This window comes from Platichthys flesus, chromosome 5, assembly GCF_949316205.1.
Source record: "Platichthys flesus chromosome 5, fPlaFle2.1, whole genome shotgun sequence".
Classification (NCBI taxonomy): Eukaryota; Metazoa; Chordata; class Actinopteri; order Pleuronectiformes; family Pleuronectidae; genus Platichthys; species Platichthys flesus.
This window is the reverse complement of record NC_084949.1, coordinates 27,172,439-27,180,766: the sequence shown is the minus strand read 5'-3', so window position 1 is coordinate 27,180,766 and position 8,328 is coordinate 27,172,439. Positions and strand designations below refer to the sequence as shown.

The 8,328-nt window shown below is 52.7% G+C and overlaps 1 long non-coding RNA gene and 1 pseudogene across 1 annotated transcript in view; both read right to left on the bottom strand.

Annotated features, from left to right (window-relative positions):
- Positions 1-477: 477 nt before the first annotated feature.
- LOC133954132 (delta-like protein A) lies at positions 478-5,553 on the bottom strand (annotated as a pseudogene).
- A 26-nt stretch (positions 5,554-5,579) lies between these two features.
- Positions 5,580-8,328, bottom strand: part of LOC133954141 (uncharacterized) — a 5,597-nt gene continuing 2,848 nt past the window's right edge. Inside the window, exon 3 of the long non-coding RNA XR_009920752.1 lies at positions 5,580-5,735. This is a non-coding gene — a long non-coding RNA (uncharacterized LOC133954141). The remainder of the gene's footprint in view (positions 5,736-8,328) is intronic.

The following is an 8,328-nucleotide window of genomic DNA, read 5'->3' as shown; positions in this document are numbered from 1 at the left end:
AGGACAATCTGTATAAAAAAGCAACATTTTTTTTTTTATTTATTTAATTAAGACACATTTTTCATGTCCCCCAGAAATGAAAAAAAAAGAAAATGAACATTGCTATGTCATAAATGGTTTGGACGGCTCCGGGAAGAAAACGCACTTGGGCGAACACAGTGATCAAGTATACATACAGTCTTCACAGGTGATGGGTGCACAGCCTCATGAAGAACAGGCCACTATGGCCAAACATCCACCGTCTGGTGCAGCTCCTCCGTCAGCACCGGCGTGTGGGTCAGAGAAAGGCCTGGGTGCAAATGTTGCAAAAAACTCGTCGCGTCGCTTGTTATCGCCAGCGCTCCCTAATATTTTATGTCTACCCCCCTCCCCCCTCCCACTCCTCGACAAAAGGCAGGACAGAAAGCTAAGTGGCAGTTTACTTTTAACCGTAAACTTCTCTATTTCACCCCCCCCCCCCCCCCCCCCCCCCGCCAGTTTCTCACCCCACAGGCCGCCGCTGCCTGCACTTTAGTTTCCAGTAGAGAACCAGCTCACTCTGATATCAGTTAAACGTCTCAGTATCAGCAGCAGTCTCAAGGTGGGACACCTCCCCCTAGGGTTAGAGCAGCATCTGAAGGAGTATAAAAACTCTCCCATAGAGCAAATGAGCAACGGGCAGCCCACTGGTGGCTCGTTACACCTGGAGACACAAGAGGAGACAGAGGAAGGTTAGTGTTTGTTGGTGGAATGACCGGAGAGAAGAGTTTACTTCACAGAAACACCGAACTCACCTCAGTTGCAATTATACATTCGTCCTTCTCTTCCGACATGACAAACACAGATTTGTACTTGGTGTCCGCACATGCAGACATTTCTGGGCTTTCTTTTCTGATGCATCGCTTTAGGAGAGAAAGAAAAGAAGAAGAAGTCAGTGTCATCGCGTCCACAGCCACAGATCTCAGGTCAGCTTCAGCAGGACGAGATATTTACCATTTAAACGTTTGCTGCGCTTCTCCTCGAACTCGATCGAGTCCTGGGACTGGCACTTGTCCTCGCAGGCTGCGTCCAGCATGGCCTCTTTAGCCGCCTGCTCATAGTTGACCTCGTGTACGAGGTTGTAGTCTGCAGGCTGATGGCGGCTCTTGTAGCTGCTCCTCTCCGGTGAAGACCCTTCATCTGGGTCACTGCTGCAGAAGTCCATCTTCTTATTGATATTTTGACGCCTGGCGTCGGCATAATGCTAACTGCCAGGTCCCGGTCACTGCGGTGACAGTTGTTGGTGAGGTTGTTTATTGTCTCTCCTCACCAACGGTTTCGATTTGACCTCCGCGCTGAGCTTTCGATCGGAAAAATCCAACAAGTACGGCACAGCCCGCCAGAAGGAGCAGCACCAGGGCCACCCCGGTCCCAACCGCCATCCAGGAACTTCTGACCCTCGGATGGCGGCGTGCTCTGGAAGCAGGAACTGGCAGTTCCGTCCGCCGTAGCCAGGAACACAAGCGCAGACGTAGCGGTTGTTTCTTTCGTGGCAGGTGGCGCCGTTGTGGCAAGGGTTGTGTTCACAGCGGCTGATGGGTGAGCTACAGTTGCGACCGGTGTATCCCGGTGGGCAGGTGCAGGTGTAGCCGGTGGGACCCTCCTGGCACGTCCCACCGTTCTGGCAAGGGTACATCAGACACTCGTCCCCGGTGTGGTCACAGTTCATGCCACTGAAGCCATCCGGACACTGGCACAGGTACGAGTTGACGAGATCCACGCAGCGAGCACCTGAGGACAGAGAGTGGTGTTAGTGTTGGATCCACAGAGGAAGACGGTAAACAAGCATCTCTGATCTCGTGCCTCTTACCATTGGAGCAAGGGGCGGACGTGCAGTGGTCGATCTTCTTCTCGCAGTTGAACCCCGCGTATCCTGTGGGGCACTGGCAGAAGTAGCCTCCGTCGGGGTTGTCGGCACAGCGGCCTCCGTTGGAACAGGGCCCGTCGGCACACGTCATGGCGCTCAGCTCGCAGTTGCTGCCATAGAATCCGTGAGGGCAGGTGCAGGTATATGTGTCTCCAAATCCTTTGGTGGGGTGGGGGTAAAGAAAAGGTTAAGATCTTTCTGCGATCGCAGCTGACACAGACGGCTGTCTCTGAGCCTCCGATTTCTCTGTTCTAGTTTCCAGTTGTTTCCAGGAGACTTACCGCGCAGCTCCCTCCGTTGCGACAGGGGTTTCCAGCACATTCGTTGACCCGGACCTCGCAGCTGGCCCCAGTGAATCCAGGCTTGCAGGAACAGGTGTAGCTGCCCTGGCCGGTGTTGCTACAAGTGGCTCCATTCACGCAGGGCTTGTGGTGAGTGCAGTAGTTGAGATCTGGATAAAGACACAGCAGCACATGTGGATTAGCCACAGTTCAACAACTGGCAGGACAAGAGACAGAGAGAGACAGAAAGAGAGAGAGAGAGACAGAGAGAGAGAAAGAGAGAGAGTGTATTTTTGTCCCCCGGCTGACTGGTTCTCCTTTTCAGAGGTTTTTGGTTTCTGTCCTCACCCGGAGACAACAGCTGCTCTGTCGTTGTTATTACTGTTCATCATTGTTGATACTTCCACGTTGGAATGTCTCACTAGCTTTCGCTTCCTCCCTTATGTCCCTTGCAAACTTTTTAACTTTTCCAAAAACTTTTTAGTGAAGAAGGACCAAAGAGATTTTGACGCCTGCTCTACGAACTCGTCTCTTGTCGTCCTCGATCCCCTCTTCCCAGTAAGTGACGCTTTCATATAAACCCACAGAGCAACATTCAGCTTGGGCCTGAACTTGTCTACATTGGCTTGAAAGTGGCTTTTCTTTGGACATGTAGGCTACAACGCTTCAACCTGTGGGAACAACCTGAGCTCCAGCCACTGAACGGCTGTTTCCTGAAGCTGAGATGGAACCTTGAACCTTTTATCCAGATCTAATCGAGTTTCCAGTTCTCCAGCTTCGACTCATTCAACCAAAGTACTACAATAATCGTTGTGTCTCTCTGGTTCGTTTTGCTTCTCGTCATCCAATCAGACCCTCTCCTCACCTTGGTTGCAGAAGAGCCCCCCCAGCCTTCCTGACAGTTGCACTGCCAGGGCTGCTGCAGGTCCGTGGAGGCAGCCCGGGTAACGGATGCACTCGTCGCAGTAGCGGCCTTTGAATCCCACTCGGCACCTGTTGTCAAATGAAACACACCGGTCAGTCCACTCACGTTACGTACGAGTCGCACTAATTAACTAACGACCTGACGGGGGTGGGGGATGGGTGTGTGTGTGTGGGGGGGGGGGGACTCACTTGCACTCTCCAGGTTTCTCACAGAAGCCGTGTTCCTCGTCACAGCCTGGCAGACAAATCGCTGGAAGACAGGAAGACAGAGACACATTTAGACTCGTGGAGACAAAAACAAACTCTGGGTCTTTGTTCGGCATTTTAACGAAATAAAACTTTTCTCTTAAAAACAACAAAGTCATGAAAATGGAAGGAACGAGGAGGGGCCTAGATGCTACCTTAAACTCAATCTCCTTATCACCATGAAAGAATTTTCTGCTTAACATAGTTCAGAGACAAAGGATGGAGTGTGTGTATTCTCTCTCACACACACACACAAACACACTCACACTCACACCTCACAGACCCCCACAACCCGCCCACCACCACCACCCTCTTTTTTCTTCTTCTCTGCGGGTCAAAACTCTTTATTCATTCTCTGTGCGCGCTCACAGCACCCACACACACTCACACACTCCCCTAATGTCTCGGATTGGGGCAGATAAGAGTGGACAGCTGGCGAGTGTGTTGCCAGTGCGCGACAGCTGCTCCATTGTCTCCTCGCTGCGGCAGCTGCCCACTTCAACAATACCTCCCCCGCCTCAGCCAATCAGCGCCGGCCCACTCCGGGAGTAACGAATTGGAAGGTAGCATGTAAATTATGGCACGCGTGAGATTATTCCCAAAAACTTTCCTTAGAATAAATCAAGTGGTCGTGTGTGTGTGTGTGCGCGTGTGCGTGTGGCAGCAGGAAGGGGGGGGGGGGGGGGGGGGGGCTGTGTGTGGTGTTTACGCACAAGTTGCCTTCTAACGGAACTCACTGGATCTGGTTATAGACCCAACATAGAAAATTAACCCGTTATATCAAACGTATATTTAGGATTTACACTCTTATAAACTTTACTTAAACTATCTAACAACTTTATGTTTGTTTTTTTAAAACATTGAAATGTATATTTTCCTGTGTTCCTTCTGTTTCCACCCCAGACACACGCACACGCTTTCCAATGAAACACGTCTTGTCACTCACGTTCTGTGCAGTACTGTCCCTTCCAGCCGGAGTCGCACGTGATCTCCCCGCGCTCTCCACAGGTGAAGTGGCCGAAGGCGTCGTCCCTCGGCGGCAGAACACCGAGCAGCCGTCCCCGTAGTAGTGCTCATCGCACACGAACCGGTACGAGTACTTGAGCTCCGTCTTGCCGCCTGGCTGCAGGTTCTGGGACCATTCCTCTCCCACGGTGAGATGCCTCTGGATAGTCATGGTGCTGATGATGCGGTCTGGATATCTACAGCGCGTGTGGGGGGGGGAAGAAAGTGGATGGAAAAAAGGGGGGGGAGGGGGGGTAAGATACTGGGAAAGTGCGTAAATGTGACCTCATTGAAAAGGGAGGGTGTGTATCTCCTACCTGTGGAGAGGTCGTCTCTGGAGTCGGTGTGCAATGCCTCAATGATCAGCGAGAAGGTCCCCTGAGAACACAAATGGCTTCATGAGACAGGTGGCCAGCGGAGAAGCGAAGATAACATCAAGCACAGGCCCGAGGCGACTGTGCCATACAGCCACTGAGCGGAAAACAAACCGCCTAGAACCCGATCCCATGAAACTGAACACCCGTAAACCTTCTGCGTCTGGACTTGTGGCCAGACATGCTGTCGCTGTGCGTTTTTACGCACGGATTTAACAAAGAAAAGGGCGCGAGTTCTACTGTCGCGACCAGGACACGAGCGGCTGCACTTACCGGCCACGTGAAGCCGAAGTTGATCCGGACCGGGTTGCTGAATGCACTCTCCGGGATGACGTCGGGCACCTGGAAGGAGTTGGAGCCCAGGACGGGCGTCACGGCGCCGCCGTAGGTGCACGGAGGCTCCGGGGAGGCGTAGGTGCACGGAGGCTCCGGGGAGGCGTTGGGCTGAAAGTGCTTGAGACAGATCCTGAAGAAGGTTTTACATTCGCACTGCTGCTGGAAGGCTGATGTCAGACCTCCCTTGCAGCAGTTCTTGTTGCCCTGCACCCCCTTCTTGTTGAGGAACTCCTGCAACTTCAGCTCAAACACTCCCGAACAGAACCCCTGCGGAGGAAAGCAGCTTATTGTCAGTAACTGCGCGCACGGCCCTGCGCGTGTGTGTGTGTGTGCTGTGGTGGGAGTGATGGGAGGGAGAAGTGTGTGTGTGTTTATGCGAGGGGGGGGATGTGATGGTTCATTGTTTGGATAAAAGAGACATTGAGGATCTTACCTGGCACAGCATCATGGACATGACGGCGAGAGTCAGCAGGATGACGCGCCCCATATTAAATAAATACATAATAAATAAAGAATAAATAAGGTAGAAAGTCTGGGCTGCTCCTCAGGGTGCCTGCTCCTCTTCAGTCCCTCTGAGGAAGATGCATCGAGCACGTTTCTGGCGCCTCTCGGGTTTTCTCATCAAGTGTCAGCCGCGTCGCTCTCACTCATGTCCCGAGGAGCGAAAGAGGATAAATCCCAACTCTTAAAAAAAAAAAGAATAAAACCACAAAATAAGATTTGCGGTGAGTTATAAAACAGAGAAGTCCTCCGGTTCCGTTATGAAGCGATAATCCAGTGCGGTGAAAAAGGGGGGAAATGACGGTTCCTTGTGTTGTTGTTGTGGAGCTAGTGACCGACTCCTGAAGGAAGTAGATGTTCTTGTGTTCAGGTCTCTGTGGAACCCAGGGACAGATTGTCACTGGTCCAACATGCTCCCCTCTACTCCCCTATGTCTCTCCTCACTGTGAATGTGCGTCTGTCTCCAGCCCGGCGGCCTGTCGCCTGTTATATACGGCCTGACGCATGCTATGGTAATAACATGCAAATGGAGCCTCCTCCTCCTCCTCCCCGACTTCACCTCCCAATCTGGCCCGGCTCCCCACAATGGGATCCCATGCAAGTTGCCCCCTCATCCCCCCCCCCCCCCCCCCCCCCCCAACAGCCCCTGAGCAGCTCACACAGCGAGGATATCTGCGCCCCACAACCCGGGGAAGTGTGAACGTATCTCAGGCGAAGTGGAGTGAAATGTGATAAGACGCGTTTTGTGTCACTTCACGTGGAGTCAGTGTTTCTGAACGGGAGCAAACTGCTGATGGAGGCTTTTATTATTTGGAGATCACGACCCAAGTGGTTCGGGAAAATTAGACCCTCTGATATGAACGAGCCACTGGAGTCGGATAAAGCGCAGGTTCGATGCCACAGATGCCAGATCTGCTCCTGGCACGTGGATGTGAGAGTCGTGCGCGCTGGACTGATCCCTCCAGCTGTTCCCTCCCCGGACGAACCTCTTTGTGTTCGGCCTTCTGGGGATGTTCGGGGGGGGGGAAGAGCCAACAACGCAGTGTGAAGCTAATTTAAAAAAAATCTTGGGGAGAAAAATGTTTCTTGGTCTCAACCCCTGACTCAGTTAATTGTTTACACCCCTTCCTCCTCCTCCTCCTCCTCCTGCTGCTTCTCTTTCCTCCTCTGCACACACACACACACACACACACACACACACCCTTGAAATGTTTTGGAGGCTGTTTGTGGTTGTGGGAAGAATGTGATGCTTTGAATGGAGTCAGAGGCGCAGAGAGAGACATTCCTTGGCAGAGCCGCGCGGAGGGTGAACGAGCGGAGGGGCCGGACTCCTGCTTCTCCCGTTTTGCTCTTCTCTTCTTCTCATTCTCTGAGCGGAGATTAAAGAAAAAACGTGCACGCGTGCGTGTGTGTGTGTGTGTGTAGGTGCGTGCGGGGGGAGGGTGACGCGCGCTGGAGTCGCTCGCGTGGCCAACATGAGGGGAACTTTTGTTATTTTGCGCGCGTGTGTGTGTGTGTGTGTGTGTGTGGTGAGGGAGTAAGTTTGCTCTGTACACACACACACACACACACACACACACACACACACACACACACACACACACACACACACCCTCAGCTGTATGGTAATTCGCCCAGCAACCTGCTCTCCCCTCAATAACAGCGTGCGCGCGCCTCCCTTAGCTGAGCGCGCGCCCACACGTCCATATAGCCTGCACACAATACCTACTCCCCCCCCCCCAACACTCACACACACATACATTTTTATTTTCTTCTAAAAATGTTAACCAACATTCTGCAGCACGAGTTTGTTTGTTTTCATCTTGCAGTGTGTTTGTGTGTGTGTGTGTGTGTGCACGTGCCTGTGTGCACCGGGACAAGGAGGGTGCAGGAGGGGGCGGGGGGGGGGGGGTATGTTTCTTCATCATGTTCATTACAAGTGATTTTTTTTTTCTACATCACATGCCTCACTATGTTCAAACACGCACGTCACGTCTCTCCGGTGCGCGTTACCTGTCACAGGAGGCGCGCGCCCTCCCACCAACACCCCCCCCACCCCCCCCCCCCACCCCTCTCCTCCCAGAAATCAAGCGACACGCTTTCCCTTTCTCCTCCGAGTCGACTTCACCTCGTGCGTCACGTGTGCGTAAAGTTACTCATTAACTCCAATCAGCAGCCGAACAAAGTCCTCCTGCGTTAATGGACGTGTCCATCACGATTATCACCAGAGACACTTTCACTCAGAGCAGAGACAGAACCCGGTGTTTACAGCCTCGTGTCTCTGGACCTGTCTCAGAGCTGCAGCTTCACACTTCTGATGAGTGATGCTCCTGAACTGGAGGAAACCAGATCTGGAACTGAACCTCGAGGCCAGTAACTGGTGTTTAACAACATCTACGCGTCTTAAACCCGAAGGTGTCAGGAACCTCAGGGAAAGTGTTCTGGGATCAGACTGAACCTGTGAAACTCAATCAAGTGTCTGTCCTCTCTGTGGACACATGTCCTCCCTGGACGTTCTGTCCAAGCTGCCGCTGGCTGAGCTCCGACTGTTTAACTAAAGTGCTACTGTAGGGGGCTGCTGTAGTTTAACTCCTGCCCACCAGTAGCTGCGCCAAACAAAACAGGGTGACTCGGGTCTGACTATTCATCCATTCTGTGCGCTTTAGTTTCCATTGATTGTGAAAGCGGGAGGGAGGGAGGGAAGGAGCGAGGGAGGGAGGGAGGGAGGGGGTCTTCAGTGAAGGACCACGACACGCCTTCAGACGCGGACAGACCC